Genomic DNA, 18762 nt, shown 5'->3' with positions numbered 1-18762 from the left:
ACAACCGTCAAAATGTACTTGTACCCATTGTGGTATTTACAATATTGCTGCATGTCCACTAAATCGCCCTGCCATTGTGCATCCACCCCTGAAACAACAGTCTTGTTTCTTTTAAAATGAATCCTTGCAGGCCTGTGCAGAGTGTAAGCATCCTGCTCTGAAAGCCATGCCTCAACATGTCTTTTACGCAGATCTCTACTCTGCTGTCAGGCCTCTTGAAAAAGTGGGTTTACACCTCCAAGACTCCCCACTCTCCCAGGTTTGTAATATATTTTCTTTAAAACTTCTTCGGCCCCTGCCATGGTTCTGTTTAACACATGTATGGACACACATATTTAAAACAAATTTCTTTTATTGGTCCCCATCAGTACACGCACAGGAAATGCAGGACACATTGACATCCCTGATTTGCATGTTCTCAACACCCCGTACCTGCACAAAAGAGGGAAATATTTTAATACTAACAGGTTAAAAAAACACAAGTAAACAAAACAAGACTGCTTAAATCGCCTCCAACTCACCAGCTTGCCAGTTTCCGCATTGGGGTCTGGTTCTTCAGGTTTTGTAACCACAAGGCCATCCAAGGTTTCCTCCTCCTCACCGCTTTCAGATGATGAAGTAAAGCACACAGCCCTACAGTAATCGGCCCATGGGTCGGTGGGGTCTGGGGTCAGGCAGTCACAAGATGACCAGTCTTCGCTCGATCTGCAGCACTTAAACTCGCAATAGACGACCCTTGACCAGGATGACAAGTAAGATTCGCACCCGCACTCATCTGAATAAGTATACTCTCCACATGAGCTATCACAACACCTCTCGTCGCACCAATCAAATTGGGGTCTGCTCTTCACCCATTTTCTCTTCTTCCTAAGCCGCTTTTGTTTCACAGGCTCTTCTGTTTCAGAATCTGAGGAACACACGTTTCCCACTTTGGAGATGGTAGTTGGAGGCTCATCATCTTCAGTTTCCATGGTGGTTAGAAGGCTGGTGTCACAGTGCCCGCAATCACATTCTAGTCTACCACCCTCATCCGAGGGCCCTGCTGCAAAGTTAGTCTCTGGAACCTCACCAGCAATAAGATCAGCCCTCTGAGGGGTTTTCATACCCATAGGAGGGAAGGACAGACTCCGCACTTGCATAGGCTTAATCTTTGTGGGTGCCTGTGGCGATGATAGGTCTGTGGCACGCGGTGGAGTCCTAGCGTCAGCCATCGTCTCTGTACAGCTGTAAAATGGCTTCCCTCTAAACGCACCACCCCTAACCCTGTTCGTAGAGGGGTCACTTGACCCGGTTTCACCCAATAAAGTTACACAAAATGGCCGTCCAACCATTATCACGCCTGTGCACTCGGTCCTTTCCAGACCCTGAAACCTGTTCCTATTGGTCCAGGGTGGCTAGGCGTGTTCATAGAGGGGTCACATGTCCGCCTTCGGACATGTCTGGACATATTCTGGGGTAGGGGTGGCAGGGTGGGTGCCAGATTCCGGGGTGAGGGCGTACCCCTACTTCTGACCCTTTCCGACCACGTGGGGTCTCCTCTGGGCCTTTTCGACAAATAAAGTTGCACAAAATGGCCGCCCGACCATTATCACACCCGCTCACTCGGGCCGCTCCGGAGCCTGAAACCTGTTCCTATTGGTCCAGGGTGGCTAGGCGTGTTCGTAGAGGGGTCACATGCCCACCTTCGGACATGTCTGGACATATTCTGGGGTAGCTGTGTTAGGGTTGGTGCCAGACTTCCGGGGGTAAGGGCGTCCCCCACTTCTGACCCTTTCCGGTCACGTGGGGGTCTCCTCAGCCCCTTCTGATGATGTATTTCCGGTGACGTAAGCGCATTTTGACAGCTGCAAACCCCCGCCCACCGTGACGTCACTGTGACGTCATCCTCCAGCCACGTGCTTTTGTTTGTAAACAAAACCACATGCTTTTTGACAGCAGGTATGCCCCTATACTACTCAGGCAGGTAGAAACATATGTCTGTTCTAATCAGAGCCATGTGAACTGCCTCACAGAGTACCTTGAGGGGGATGAGGTTTGGAAAGGAAGCATGGGATGGATGGAAGTAGTGGGACTTCTATTATTATTATTATTATTATTACACTTCTATCCTGCTCTTCCTCCAAGGAGCCCAGAGCGGTGAACTACATACTTGAGTTTCTCTTTCACAACAACCCTGTGAAGTAGGTTAGGCTGAGAGAGAAGTGACTGGCTTAGAGTTACCCAGCTAGTTTCTTTCTTTCTTTTTTCATTTCAATTTTTTTATTAACTTTTAACAATAACAGTAACCATAACAATCATAATAAACACAGTTACAAGTTGACTTCCCGCGCACCTCTTTTCGTGATACCAACTATAAATTTTACCCTTATTGTAATATTAATTAAAAAGGAAAAACACAAATTTAAACCTTCCACCACCATTAATCTGCCCAACCTGCATTTCAAATTTCAAATCCTGCTGTAAGATCCATAGTAGGAAAATAATTCTTTAAATAAACCAAAAAAGGTTTCCAATCTTCCTTGAAGCGTTCTAAACTTTGGTCTCTGATCAGTGTTGTAAGTTTTGCCATTTCTGCATATTCTAAAGTTTTTATCAGCCAATCTTCTTTTGAAGGCAGTTCGTTAGTCTTCCATTTCTGTGCATATAATATTCTGGCCGCCGTAGAAGCATACATAAAAAAAGTTAAATTATTTGTAGAAATTGCTCCTTGTGTTATTCCTAGCAGGAAGGATTCTGGCTTTTTAGGGAATGTCACTTTAAATATCTTCTTCAATTCATTATATATCATGTCCCAATAGGCCTTGGCCCTCCCACAGGTCCACCACATATGAAAAAAAGTACCTTCAGTATGCCCACACTTCCAACATTTATTTGAAACATTTTTATACATTAATGCCAGTTTTTGAGGCGTTAGATACCATCTATACATCGTTTTGTAATAATTTTCCTTCAAAGCATAACAAGCAGTAAATTTTAAATCACTTTTCCATAGCTTCTCCCACGCTGCCATTTCTATATTAAGTCCAACATCTTGAGCCCATTTTATCATAGTTGTTTTAACCAATTCCTCTCTAGTCTCCTCCAAAAGTAGTAGTTTATACATTTTAGAGATTAATTTTTCATCGTCTTGACATAATCCCTTGGTTCCAACCAAGTTTTTGATTCCAACCAATTTTTATATTTTAACCATACCCTCATTAAACTCCTTCTTACACAGTGATTCAAAAAATCTTTATGTGCTTTAGTTTTTTCATACCATAGATAAGCATGCCATCCAAACCTTCTATCAAATCCCTCCCGATCAAGGACTCTAGGGTTTCTCAATGTTATCCATTCCTTTAGCCATGTCAAACCTACAGCATCAAAATACAACCTTAAGTCTGGCAAGGTAAGACCACCCCTTTCCTTTGCATCTGTTAAATTCTTAAAATTTATTCTTGGTCTTTTCCCCTGCCAAACAAATTTAGCTATGTCCTTCTGCCATTGCCTAAAACAAGTCAAGTTATTAATTATAGGAATAGTCTGAAAGAGAAATAACATTTTAGGCAAAACATTCATCTTCACCACTGAAATTCTTCCCATCAAAGATAAATTCATTTTAGACCATCTTTGCAAATCTCTTTTCATTGAGTTCCATGCTTGAACATAATTATTTGAAAACAGCACAGAGTTATTATTTGTTAACCAAACTCCCAAATATTTCACTTTCTTCTCCACTTTTAACTCACTTATTTCACCAAATCTATCTTTACTTTCCTGATCAATATTTTTAGTCAGAACCTTAGTTTTAGTCTTGTTTATGTAAAATCCTGCCAACTGGCCAAATTGCTGTATCTTGTCCAAAAGTCTTTCAATCTTATCGATTGGATTCTCTAAAAATAACACAACGTCGTCTGCAAAGGCTCTCAGTTTGTATCCTTGTCTCCCGATTTTGGGACCATGTAATTCATCATCTTCCCTAACAGATCTACAAAGCACTTCTAAAACCAATATAAAAAGCAATGGAGAAAGTGGACAACCTTGTCTAGTCCCTTTTTGTATTCTACAATTGTCTGATAATTCTCCATTTACAATAATCTTGGCATATTGTTCCGAGTAGATAGTTTTAATTGCTCTAATGAAATGTTCACCGGCAGTTATTTCCTATAATAAACCCCGCATAAACTGCCATGAAATATTGTCAAAAGCTTTCTCTGCATCCAAAAAAATCATCGCCATCTGTTTTTCATTATGTTTTTCATAATACTCCAATACATTCAAAACTTTTCTAACATTGTCTCTCAGTTGTCTCTTTGGCAAAAAGCCAGCTTGATCCTCATGAATAAAGTCTCGTAGTACCACTTTCAGTCTTCTTGCCAAAACCGCAGCAAAAAGTTTATAATCATTATTTAAAAGTGATATTGGCCTATAATTTTTGACTAATGTTAAGTCTTGATCTGGCTTTGGGATTATTGTAATATTTGCATATTTCCACGAATCTGGCATAATCCCTTTTTGTAAAATGTCATTCATAGTCCATTGAAGAGGTTGTAAAATTTGATCTTTGAGTGACTTGTAATACAAAGCTGAGAGTCCATCTGGCCCAGGGGCCTTGTTGGATTTAGCTTGATTTATTGCTTCTATTATTTCCATAACTGTTATTGGAGCATTCATGATTTCTATTTGTTGAAGAGAAAGTTTTGGAATATTTTTAGTTCTAAGAAACTGCTTAATTTTTTTATCTTCTACTATTTTGCCTTGATATATTTCCGAGTAATATTTTAAAAATTCCATCCTTATTTCCTTTCCATTATAAGAGAGCCCATTTTTAGTAAATATTTTAGATAAATTTTTTTTTTCCTCTCAAGTCTTATTTTCCAAGCCAGCAACTTGCCTGGTTTATTTGCAAATTCAAATGATCTTTGCTTGATATACTTCAGATTTTGCTCAAGTTCATTTGCTATTAGCATAGAGAGTTGTTGTTGTAAGATCTTAATAGCTTGAGAGATCTTCTTCTTATCTTTAGTCCATATCAATTCTCTTTCCTTTTTGGAAATCTGCATCAGTAGTACCTCTCTTTTCAATCCTCTTTGTTTTTTAAAATATGCATTTTGCTGTATGAAAAAACCTCTCATAACCGCTTTGCTTGCATCCCAAACAATTTTGTTATCCAATCCTTGATTTAAATTCAATTCAAAATAATCCTTTAACTTCTTTTTGGCTTTCTCAACCACATCTGGTTTTTTCAAAAGATATTGATTCAGTCTCCACCTAAATGAGGTCGCTCCTTCCTTCTTCCATGCAAAACAAATCGGATTATGATCTGAAAATGTCCTAGGTAGAATGTCCATTGTTTTCATATGAGTTATAATGGTTTGGGATGTCCAGACCATATCTATCCTGGAATGTGACTGATATCTTTCCGAAAAGTAGGTATATTCTTTTGCATTTGAATTTTTAATTCTCCATAGATCATAGAGATCCATATGATCTACTAATTCAAAAAATGCTTTAGGAAGTTTACCTTGTAAATTCTTTTCCGATAAATCAGATTTTCTGTCCAAAACTGTCGAGACAACTCCATTAAAATCTCCCAATAAAAGCAAATTAGCATTTGATAGATCTGCCATCTTTTGATCCAAATAGTTATAAAATTCAACTTTCCTTTCATTAGGGGCATAGATTCCAATTATCACTGTTTTAATTCCAGATATTAAAACTTCCAATGCTAATATCCTACCTTCTTCATCTTTAAAAATCAATTTAGGTTCAAATTGTTGTTTGACATAAAATACTACTCCTCTTTTTTTTTCTTATCTGAAGAAACAAATTCTTGTCCCAGGGCTCTATTTACCAAAAATTTCCGATCATGTTTTCTAATATGAGTCTCTTGTAAACACACTATATCCAGATTTTGTTTCTTAAGAAAGTGGAAAACCCTGTTTCTCTTAATTTTTGAATTCAGACCATTTATATTCCAAGATAAAAATATGTAAGTTCGTTTATAATCCATATAGAGTGACTTAAGTTATATGTTTATGAAGCAGAATGTTCAGAAGATAAGTCTTTTTTGTATTTCCGCCAGAATTCTTGTGCTTTCAGGAGCTCAGTGAATCTATTCCTCTTGCTCTTGTAGGAGAAGGAGATTCCCTCTGGTAATTCCCATCTAAAACGTATTTCTTTAGCATTTAATGCATCAACCAAAAATTTGTAATCCTTATGTTTTCTTAGAATTCTGGCTGGAATCTCTTTCAAAAATTTTATCTGATGAGTTTGAATTGTTAAGGTTGTAGTAAAGTGAGCCTGAATGATTCTCTCTGCTATTGAATTGGTGGGAAAATGTACTATGCAGTCTTTGATTAATTTATTTCTTGTTGCAAAATCCGAGTTTACACGAAAGGCTGTCTCAATCTGGGCATCCATCTCATCAACCGTAATTCCCAAAAGTGATGCAAGTTCCACTCCAAGTAATTTCCTAATGTTCTCATTAGGAATTTCAGGAATTCCTCTGAACCGTAAAAATCTCTCTTTTTGTCTTAATTCTAACAAAGCCATTTGATCCAGTAATTTTCCCTGTCATCTTTCAGTGATTGCACATCTTTTTCTACAACATCAACCCTTAATTTAAATTCTTTATTGTCCTGTGCCAATTTTTTGACAGTCTCATCAATATTTGAGGTCCTATCATTTATCTCAGCCATATTTTGCTTCATTTGGGTTACATCAGAAATGACCTGTTTGAGGTCGGTGGCATTTGATGCCAAGGCAATTGCGTTTGACTGCAAAATTTGTTTCATCTCAATCAACGTCTGGTCCATGGCTGCAGCTACTTTAACTTCCCCTGCACTTGTATCTGGAAGTGAAAGTTTCCTTGCTTGTAGATGTGTCTGGCTTAGATGAGGTTTCTCCCTGCCTTTCATAATGACATGAAGGAGTTAAAGAAGAAAATTCTTTGCCCAAGTATGTTTGTCCTTGATCTCAAAACAGAAAGTAAAAACCTGAGCTTGTACTCAAATATAAACAATTCTGCAGCATATCAGTGGCCGTCAAAACTTTCTCACGGTAGCGTGGAGTATCCAAAAAAAAAAAGACAGCAGAACGTCTCTTCTTTAAACTTGAAGAACAACAATCCCCACTGATAGAATTCTTTCCAGATATTAAAACCAGCAACTGAAGTTTCCAATCTTAGTAGTTAACAAACAGAAGAAGAAGGAAGGAGAAGGGGGGGGGAAAAGAGAGAAAGTCCTTTCTTTAATTGTAATCCAAAAGAGAACTTACAGGCTTATCTGCGACGGCTTTCCCAGAAATGCAGGAGAATTCATCAATCACTGAGTCACTAAAGAGGTGAACTTCTTTGAACTTTTCACATTAATTATATCCAAGCCAAAGAGACTGTCCGCTCGGCAGCTTTAAAATTCCTGAGCAGGAGATTAGCAAAGATGGACCCCCTTTTCCCTGCTGGTGAACTTGAGACAATAAATCACGCTCTTCAGCCCGATCCATGTATCAAATTACCAGCATATGAGAAGACATGGGTTATCTTGAATCAATCCTTTGATCTAGGATGATGAAGGGAGGATTTTGAAGCCTCAAAATCCTCTTTTTCTTCCTGCTCAGTCCTCTCTTGTCAGAGAGGCAGCCACTGCGTTTGCGGTCCCAACCGGAAGTCAGAGTTACCCAGCTAGTTTCATGGCTAAGTGGGGATTTGAACTCGGGTCTCCCCAGTCCTAGTCCAGCACTCTAAGCACTACATCACGCTGGCTCTGCCTTTCCCTCTATTGCTCTCAAAATTCCAATTTGAACAATTTCAGAATATATGTAGTTTTGAAGAGGAGGAGAACAAAGAGGAGGAATTGAGGTCTTCACTCAGGAGCCAGTGTCTGAAGTATCTGTGCTATATAACATAAATGTGTTTATATATATATATATATATATATATATATATATATATATATATATATATATATCTCCCCCCCACAATGCACTACATGCACAATGCAATGGGGGATTTGCCTGTCAGATTCTGTCACATTTTTTAAAAAAACACATTTTTAAAATCCTGCTTCTCTCCCACTCTTACCTGGGGTTCCAAGTGGTTTCCATCCACAGGACGGATCAGATCATCACCTGCTTAGCTGAGTTTCTCCCAGACCATTTTCTGAGTCCTAGGTGGAAGAGCAGAGACAAAAGTTACTGGCTTTAAAGCTTGGGATCTTCTCCAATGATGGTGGGAATTGTGGAGGAGGAGACTTGCCATCCAGAAATGCATGGTGACGAAGGCCAAGGGCAGCAAAGAGTGGGCTAAGGCATTCTTCATCCAGATGAGATGGCTCCCCCATGAGGCAAGGTGAGGTGACAGTCTCAGGCGGCACTTATGCCCTAGGATGGCAAGTGTAGGCACCCTGCCCCCCTGCAGGTGTAGTCTCACCTGCCTGCTACCACCGCCTCCCACCAGCTCCTCTACACTCTGTCACCCTCCTTTCAGGTGTCCTCCCCTTTATCCTGGCCCCGCTCCTGATGCAGACAGTGGTCTCTACCTCTTCTCCATTGCCCAGCTGCCTTATCTTTTTAAAATTTATTTAATCTATTTTAATTGATTTTGACATTTAGATCCCGCTCTTCCTCCAAGCAGCTCAGTGTGGTGTACATGCCTTTTTTTATCCTCACGACAATCCTGTGAGGTAGTTTAGGCTGAGAGAGATATGACTGGCCCAGAGTCACCCAGTGAGTTTCATGGTGGAAAGGGGATTCGAACTTGGGTCTTCCTGGTCCTAGTCCAACACTCTAAACACTACACTATGCTGGCTCTTCTGGGCATGTCACTGTATGAAATCGCAAGTCTGCGGTGGAGTACAATGACTTATGTTGTATCTTCTGATGGATTTTTCACATTTAGGTGTTTTTGCAGGGTAAAAAATAAAAAATAAAATAAAAATAAAAACAAGCCTAGGGCTACAGTAATGCAAAGAAGTTCCTGTCAAGATTTCTTCCAGTTGCAGCTGTTAAAAGGCAGAGGACTCCTGCCGGGACTGGGGGACAAAACACACGGCAACCCTACTGTGCAGCCTCCCCAAAGTTCTGCAAAGGTTGCCTGGTTTCTCTGTGCTGGTCAGGATAGGGGGTGCCAGAGAGCCTAAGCGACACACGGAGCAGCAGCACCAGCTCCGTGGGTTGTCATTCCAGGCAGGGCAAGGCAGGACATCTTGATGTGGCAGCGTATTCGGGGTCATGCTGCTCTCACTCTGTGCAGGAGGCTGGCCACCTCAGAAACAAGACAAGAGCCCTGGTTTGTACACTTCTTCCTGTGCAGGCACAATGCAAGTCGTGCTGCTCTAGGCGCATAGGCAGAACTGGGGGGGGGGCAGGCAGGGCAGGTGCCCTAGACTCCACTGAGGTGGGGGCGCCACACCAGTTCCTGCCCCCCCCACCCCATTGCCCCCCTGCCCAGCCCCAGGGCCCCCCAGCCACTTGCCTCCAGCTCCGGCCTAGGATCGGCAGGGCCTGCAAACTGCAGAGCTCTTCTCTCCCCGCCTCTCAGCTGATCGGTGGGTGGGCGGGGCTTCCAGAGAGGCCTCCCAGTAGGCCTCCCTGAAGCCTGAACTGGGCAGGCCCCAAGCAAGGAAGGAAGGAAGGAAGGAAGGAGGAAGCAGGCAGAGCTCTCCAAAGCAGCAGAAGCAGCAGCCCCCCTGCCCAGACCATCCAGAACAGCTATTGCTAGGTAGCCTGTGAATTCCTTTTTGGGGTCCCCCCACCCCTATAGGAATCTGCTTGCCATAGGGCTTTGATATGGGGGTGGGTTGGGCGAGACTGAGAAGTCTCTGAATATTTAATTGAAAGCAGATGGGAAAATGTGCTGGCTTTAAAAACAAAAACTATCTAAAAAGGCCTATAAGTGGCTTGTTTCAGGGCAGAAAATTACAAAAACTTCTGGAACAAGTATATTTTATTTATTTTCATTCAATTGATGTGAATACCGGTTCGTCCCTGGGTCCGCCTTTTTGCCAATCAAACAGACTCAGTGGGGATCAATTAGAGGCAATTTTATTTGCTGCTGCAGCCAGCAAGGTAAATCAATGGGCTATTGCTCTGCACTGAAATACAAATTGGTTATAGGTGTATCTTACATTTATACAGAAAATCTGAATGATGTTGACACCCTAGACATATTACACTTGGCAACAAAATGGTGGACTAAGTATCTAGTACGCATGCAAAAGATTCATTGTTCATCTGGTGATCACTCCTTATTTGGTTACATCCTGTTTTCTTTAACTGTCAGCAAAGAACAGGGAGCATTCATCTGGTGCGAACCAAGTTTCTTTAGATACAATTTAGTGGAGAAATGACGATGATCATGTGAGGCCGTGTCCTTGAGCTGGGCTGGGGTTACTTTAAGTTAGAGTGAGGTATTCTAAGTAAAATGGAGTTACTTTGGTTTTCTAAAACACATCACATTCATTCATAAATGCACATATGTTCAAGTTGTTTTGCAACCCAGAAGGTTTGAGTGAGAACTGTGAAGCATGTGCTGTGCTTTTATTTTATTTTTCTTGTGTGTGAACTGCTCCCCATAAACTTGCAGCGACTTCAGGGTAAATCTGGCCAACATGTGAATGCAGCACCTCTGTTCCAGAGGAGATGTGTGTTAAAGGGCTTTAATAGCCTGGTGTGAAAAACCTCCTGGAATCAAACTTTTCTGAATTTGTTCAGAATTCTGAGAAAACAAACATAGGCTCACCTTGCATGGTTGAAAGTCTCCTTTGCTAATCTGCAGCGAGGGGGCCATTTTAATCATTAGCCTTGCTAGTGTGTTCTAGGCATTAAAAGTAGCACAAATATATAGTACTCGATGGATATCACTATATACTGTGAAGTGTGCATGTGTGTAGTCAGTGAAATGTATTTCCAGGCAGCATACTTATTTTGAAAGATCCGACTTAAATCCTTGGGGGCCTGTGGTGTGTGGAGGCCCTGGACTTTGAGGGGCTGGGGGCCCATTTTAAAATCTCACCTTGGCCCATTCCAACCTTGCTATTCCTCTGAATGGCTCATGTTTTCAGGTTTGGATCAACAAACATATCTAGATGGTACAGTGTTCCTTTTAAGAGGGATTTCCAGATATTGTTGACTACAAGTCCCATCATTCCTGTTTGGACAGGGGCGCAATTTCAGTGCTTGCCCTAGGTGCCATTTTCCCTGGTTAGGCCTCTGGGCCTGGGGGTGGGGTGTGTGTGGAAATTCTCTCTCACCAGCTCCTCAGTGAAAGTACACACTCCAGAGCTGCCTGGCTACCAACTTTCTAGCCTGCTGCTACCAGCCTGTGTGGAGAATAGTTAGAAGGATGGATTGGACCAATGGGCTGACTCGGGAAAAGGCAGCTTACTAGAAGGTTGCTAGATCTCTTGTATGCCTTTTCTTCGGTCTTCAGCACAGACAAGTGAGAGCATCAGAGCCCAGGGCAAGAGGGAAGGGGGGAGCTGGCAGGATCAGGGCAATACATATGCCTCAGGCAAAGAATCTACATTTCCTCTGGCTCTGCTGGCTTTAAACAAAGATCCGCAGCTCTTTTCCTGTTGCACCCTGCTGGCTTTTCTGGTTTCTTTTTGTTTCTGGCTTCTAGCTAAGCTCAGTCTCTGACTAGTTTTACAATATGTGTTTAAACAAATGAGCACATGCAAAGTGCAACTCTCTCTCTCTCAAATCCCCTGGGAGAAGGTAGGAACATCCTTAATTAAACAGAGAGAGACAACAACAGACCTCCTTTGGAGAAAAAGTACTGAAGAAGAGTCTCCCTGCCTCTGGCCAGCAGCACACACACACTGAACCCCGCCGTCTGGGCCTGCAGCCCCACTCCCCAGGCTCCAGCAGCAGTCTCCGTCTCCGTCTCCAGCCGCTGTCCTCCTCCTCCTCCTCCTCCTCCTCTCGCCTCCTCAGCATGCCTGCCGGCTGCCTGCCTGCTTGGGCACCCCAATGTGATCACACCAGGCAGGCAGAGCGGTTTGGGCAGTTGCACGCACCCCCAACTGACTGAGTGGTTGTGAGAGAGAAGGGGAGGCAGAGCAGAGCAGCCCCCGTGTGCGTCCCAAACACCTCACCAGGCCAGGCAGGCTGAGCCAGAAGCCCCGGCGGTGGCTGCTGCTGCTGAGTGAGGGGAGAGCAGGCTGCTCTTGCCTCTCCGCTCACCCCGATCCCCCCCCCCGCCCCAGGTGTTGGTTTATGCAGATTTACACACACACACATATACCCCACGGAGAGAGAAGAGAGAGAGAAAAATAAAATAAAACAAAGGTAGTACCACAAAGTCATTACAGACAAAGTTGGAAGGGGAAATCGCATTTGTCTATTTTCCCCTTCTGACCAAAGGCAACCCCCCCCCACACCTGCACACAATCTTCTTCTCTCGTGATCATCCTGCTGACACAAGCTCTGAGGGAAGGAGCCAAGGGGGGAAGAGTCCCATGCTGTGGTGCAGGGCTAGGGTTCCCTAGTCATTTATGTTCCCAATTCCCCCCCCCCCTCCCTGCGAAGTTTATGTTAGCCATGGGGGTGCTTGGCGAAAGAAGGGTCTCATTTCTCCCCCCCCGACCTGCCCACCCACGTCTCCCTGTAGAAGCACCTTGAGAACTGCTCCTGCTGAGAGGTGGCCGCCTCCCTCCGCTCCAAATCTGCTTTTCGAGCCTCTCTGCACTGCAGGGTAGGGCGCGTGCGAGACATACACACGAGAGAGAGAGAGAGAGAGAGAGAGAGAGAGAGAGAGATTTGAGCAGAGCAGCAGTTTACTTTGTCTGGAGAGAGAGAGAGAGAGAGAGAGAGAGAGAGTGTGTGTGTGTGTGTGTGTGTGTGTGTGTGTATGCAGTTAATGCAAGAATGCAGCCAGCCAACAGGGCAGGCAGACGCTGTGTCGCCTGCTGGGCAACAAACAGCAGCACACAGCATCAGCACACAAACTACGGAACAGCAGCATGCAAACACCCAGCAGTTGCTGCTGCTAGTCTCCCTGCCACGTGGAACCGGCTTGGTGCAGGCAGCCCAGACAGCTCTCGGGCCTGGCCTGCGCTCTCTACCATCCAATGGGAGCACCCACCCGCCACCCTGTCCCACGCTGCCCAGAGATCTCATGTGAGTGTGCTGCTGCAGCCTGTGCAAGTGAGTGGGGGGGGGGTTCAGGTGCCACTGGTCCGCTTGCCAGCCACCTGGGATCCGGAGATACCGGGACCCCCCAGCGGCTCCCACTGGTTGAATCTTGTGATGGTGGGGCATCAAAATTATGCCCCCTTCAGGGGGCACCCAGAGCACTTGCCCTGGCTGCCCCACCCTGGATCCGCCTCTGCCCTCCGCTCTGGAACAATCTGGCTGAGTTAGGAGCAGATTTTCTGGTTGCTGCTCTGGATATCAGCCTGTAATAAATTTAAGGTGGCCATGATGATGATGATGATGACGATGATGGTGATGAACAACTTTGTTAGCTATCCCATAACAAATTGTTGTCTGGGCGGCTCACAACATGAAATGAAAACATGAAATGAAAACATATAACACATTAAATCATAAGAGACCAAAAGGTGGGGGTGGGGAGAGGAAATACAAAATGCAATACAAAGAAATTTTAAAACTCTTTTAAAATCAGTTTTAAAAAATCAAATTTGAAAATCAAAATTTAAAAAGTCCGACAGAACAAAAAGGTCTTTAGGTGGCATCTAAAAGAACAAAGTGAGGAAGCCAGGCAAAGCTCACTCGGGAAGCTATTCCATAAATGGGGTGTCACCACCCAAAAGGCCCTCTCCCTAGTAGCCACCCCGCCTCACCTCCTTTGGCAAGGGCACTCAGAGGAGGGCCTCTGAAGAAGAACTTAAGGTCCTGGTTGGGACATATGGAGCAAGGCACAGTGAACTTTGAGGACGAAGTCCAGGGCCTCCACCAGTGTTCTCTCTAACAGGGATTCCCAGATGTTGTTGACCACAGCTCCAAGAATCCCCAGCCAAAGGCCACTGCAGCCAAAGGCTATTGCTGGGAGTTGTAGTGAACAGTATCTGGAAATCCCTGCTAGAGGCAACACTGGCCTCCACACCCCTTGGGGGCCCCCATATCCTTTTTAGTTTGTTTTGGGTGGTGTGGTCTCCACTGGCCCTCAATGGACCAGGCACTCAAGTATAACTGTGACCTGTTTCAGGTGCTTTAGAGTCAGAGGGGGGAGAGATATGTGGGATGGGAATATGTTAAGTTGTGTGTTGAAACATTTCTACTAGTGCATACAGGTGAAACTCGGAAAATTAGAATATCGTGCAAAAGTACATTAATTTCAGTAATGCAAATTAAAAGGTGAAACTGATATATGAGACAGACGCATTACATGCAAAGCAAGATAAGTCAAGCCTTAATTTGTTATAATTGTGATGATCATGGCGTACAGCTCATAAAAACCCCAAATCCACAATCCCAGAAAATTAGAATATTACATGGAACCAAGAAGACAAGGATTGTAGTAGGATCGGACCTCTGAAAAGTATAAGCATGCATATGTATTCAGTATTTGGTTTGGGCCCCTTTTGCAGCAATTACTGCCTCAATATGGCGTGGCATGTATGCTATCAGCCTGTGGCACTGATGAGGTATTATGGAAGACCAGGATGCTTCATTAGCGGCCTTCAGCTCTTCTGCATTGTTTGGTCTCATGTCTCTCATCCTTCTCTCGGCAATGCCCCATAGATTCTCTATGGGGTCAGGTCAGGCGAGTTTGCTGGCCAATCAAGCACAGTACACTGTATACTTTTCAGAGGTCCGATATTGTTCTATTCTACAATCCTTGTCTTCTTGGTTCCATGTAATATTCTAATTTTCTGGGATTGTGGATTTGGGGTTTTCATGAGCTATACGCCATGATCATCACAATTATAACAAATTAAGGCTTGACTTATCTCGCTTTGCATGTAATGCGTCTGTCTCATATATCAATTTCATCTTTTAATTTGCATTACTGAAATTAATGGACTTTTGCACGATATTCTAATTTTCCGAGTTTCACCTGTATCTGCATAAGTATATCTGTTTTATATTCTTACATTCTTGTGAGTTCAGTTGCTGTTTGTGCCCTCAAGAACCCATGTATGAAAAATATTGCGTGTGTGTGTGTGTGTGTGTGTGTGTGTGTGTAGGGGCATGATGCTTAAGTTGCAGGGTGGGGGTGAGGGGTGGGGTGCTCCAGAAACCTTTAGGTCCAGGCTCCAAAATTACCTAGGTGCACCTTTGCCTCTGATAGAGCACAGACTGTTTGGAGTAAAGGTGTATGTGGATGGTTTGTGTAGTGCTGTAAGCAAATGTGCTCAGGCTGGCCTAGATGCAGCAGATTCTCTTTAATGTCTGTTTTCATTCTGTCAGGTCCGCACCTCCACCCCTGATTGCACCCCCATCTGTACCTCCATCCGCACCTCCATCCGCACATCAGTCCGTACCTCCATCCGTACATCGGTCTGTACCTCCATCTGCACCTCCACCCGCACATCAGTCCGTACCTCCATCCGCACCTCAGTCCGTACCTCCATCTGTACATCGGTCTGTACCTCCATCTGCACCTCCATCCATACATCAGTCTGCACCTCCACCTGCACCTCCACCTGCACCTCCATCCTCACCTCCATCCGTACATCGGTCTGTACCTCCATCTGCACCTCCATCAATACATCAGTCTGCACCTCCACCTGTACCTCCATCTGCACCTCCATCCTCACCTCCATCCGTACATCGGTCTGTACCTCCATCTGCACCTCCATCCATACATCAGTCTGCACCTCCACTTGTACCTCCATCTGCACCTCCATCCACACTTCCATCCTACATCAGTCCGTACCTCCATCTGCACCACCGCCTGCACCTCCGCCTTTACATGGGGTAAGTAAATGTAGAGTAATCTGGGCCTGCTTCTTCCTTTCATTAACCTCATCATATTAGAGCTGGTCTGTAAGACAGCCTAGTACAAAGTACGATTGTCAGATACATTTTTTTCAAGGTAGCTAATTTGCACAACCTTTTACTCATGCCAGTTGACTCTACCCTACATGAACCATCCACTCCCCCTTTTAGCAGACTTAATATAGGATGCTCCGCATGCATTGCAATATACTTAGGCTTAAAACAATCACAAATGAATCAGTTCCCACTAAGATATAATCAGAAAAGAAATGGAATCTCTGCTTGTTAAAGGTGGGCCAGAGAAAGTTGTTTTGAGTACTTCACCCACTCCCAGTCTCTGTCCGGGGCGTAGGAAGGCTGGCAGCAATCCTGGACAGGCAGGTGCCTGCCCTTTTCCTGCCAATGCTGCCAGGCCGGACCCCCCGCCACGCAACGAGGTCTCCTCTGCCAGCACCGGCTTTCCCTACACACATACTGCTACTGCCGCTGCCTCCTCCTCTGATGGCAGGCTTGTCCCCAGCTGTGCTGTCCCCGGCCGGCCATACCCCTTCCACCCTGTGTCAGGACGCCAATGCTGGAGCCGTTTCTGGGGCTGAGCAGCATGTGTGGCGCATCCAACTGGAGAGTGCATTCTGTGTTGGCCCAGCTGGGGGCTTCTTTGCCCTGCTTGCCAGGGAGATGAAGGAAGAACCCTACAGGGCCGGCGCAGAAAGCACTCGCCGACTGAATGGGCCATGCAGACACGTAATCAGGGTGGGGCAGGCAGGGCACATGCCCTAGGCGCCAGTTGCAGGGGGACGTCAAGTGCTTGCCATGCCCCGCACCCAACCACCACAGTTGTGTTTTTTTTTTTCAGGGTTTGTTTGTTTTGGAAAATCCCCCCTGCTAGGTGCATGCTTCCACCCCCACTCACGCAGCCGCGCAAGTCGCACAACAGAGATCTGAGTCCCGGCGGAGAGCCTGCGCACCCGCCCCTACCCCCACAGAGCACTGACTTTCCGATTATTTTTAGGGAGCGTTTGCTGCCTTAAAGTGTCTATTCCAGAGAGGGAGAGAAAGGGAAAATAGATGCTCTCAGGCAGCAAGCCTGCCCTGAAATGAGACTGAAGAGCTCGCTTCAGCCCCTTAGAGCTTGAGGCCACGCCCCCTTTGCATGTGATGTCATCATGTGATACTTCACATGCAAAAGGGCGTGGCCTAGAGCTCTAAAGAGCCGGAGGGAGCTCTTCAGTCTCATTTCAGGGTAGGCTTGCTGTGTGAAAGCACCTCTTCACTCCAAGGTGTGCTCCTTATTCAGTAAACAAAATTTTGCAGGCAACCCCTCTCCCCATCCAGCTCAAATCCTATCTTCCTTTCTTTGGGTGGGCTTTTCTCTGTGCTCTGTTGTTGGAGGAGATTAGAGGGGAGGGGGGCAGAAGAGAGTAGGTTCTTAGCTGTGCTGGTTTGCCCTTCCAGCAGCTCATGGGTAATAGCTTTGCTGTCTGCTTTCGTGGAATAGGGATTTGCAAAAATAAATTGCTTTGAATTATTTTGTAGAAGGCATAACTCTTATTCGAGTAGTGTTCATGGTTCATCTTTAGTGATGTATTATAAAACTGTATTTAGTTGTCTGCACTGGGTTTTATGCTTTGTGTGTCCAGACAGTCAACAGTTGATGGTGACATGCTAGAGGGCTTTTTTCTTCTTCATTCCACAGATTAGCTGTAGAAGCAGTCTCAGGGCTAAGATGTGCCTTCTACAACAGACACATGTAATACTCTCTCGGGTGTGGGTGGTTGTGATTCGAATTACACATGGCCACTGGCAGTTGCGAGTTTCAGCAGAGAAATGGGTGGAGCGTTTTTTACCTCTGGCTGCTTTTTTCTCACATGGATGGAAAAGGAGCCTTGAGAGGGCAAAATTAAGGAGGAAAAAAATAACTGCTGGGGGAAAATATCATGATCCTTTGCTTTTTGTCCCTTTGCTCAGACGTATAGTTTTTCACTAGCTGATTTTAATTAAAAAAGCAAAACAGTTGCGGTGACTGGTACCTGCATCTATTGCATAATGTTGATTTGCCTCACTGTTCCACTGTAGTGCTGTTAGTGCAACTAACCGTTCTCAGCGTGCAACTGTTGACACTTATAGATGCTCTGCAACGCTTTCTTCTTTACTTTTGGATTGTAGCACTGTGTTCTGCTTCCTCCTGTTGTGGTCCAGGCCTGATTTATATACTGAATATGCTCATTAGCTAGCATACAAAATGAGGCCTGTCTCATAGTGTCACCAAGTGACCAAGTTCTTTTATATAGTGACCATGTAGGATCTGGACGCAAGGAAGAAAAGAGATCAAACCAAACCTAAATGATTCAATGGGCTTTATTGAGTATAAAAGAATAACAACATCAATCTAACTGAGCAGAAAGCAGAACATTCTATCAATATTACTAACAGTATTTCAACCCTAACCAGCAACAATATTCACCCAGTGTTCCTAACTAACACATGTGTGTGTGTATTAAATCTTCCTAGAGCCTAATACAACTCAGATACAGATGGAAAAAGCGGGGAGGGTAAGGAAGGCTGAGGACTGGCATGGTTTGGGGAGATCAGGAATTAGTAGAGGGACGAGGCGAAAGGAGAAGAAGGGGAAAGGATGGAGGGATCCAAGGCTTGTAGAGGCAGCATATTACCAGGATCAGAGGCTTGAGAGCGGTGGATAGTAGTATAGGGGCATACCTGCTGTCAAAAATCATGTGGTTTTGTTTAAAAACAACAGCACGTGGCTGGAGGATGACATCACAGTGACATCACGGGGCGCGGGGGCTTGCAGCTGTTAAAATGCCCTTATGTCACCAGAAATACGTCATCAGAAGGGGCTGAGGAGACCCCCCACGT

This window comes from Hemicordylus capensis, chromosome 6 (genome assembly GCF_027244095.1).
Source record: "Hemicordylus capensis ecotype Gifberg chromosome 6, rHemCap1.1.pri, whole genome shotgun sequence".
NCBI classification, from domain to species: domain Eukaryota; kingdom Metazoa; phylum Chordata; class Lepidosauria; order Squamata; family Cordylidae; genus Hemicordylus; species Hemicordylus capensis.
Note: the sequence above shows the minus strand (reverse complement) of the source record.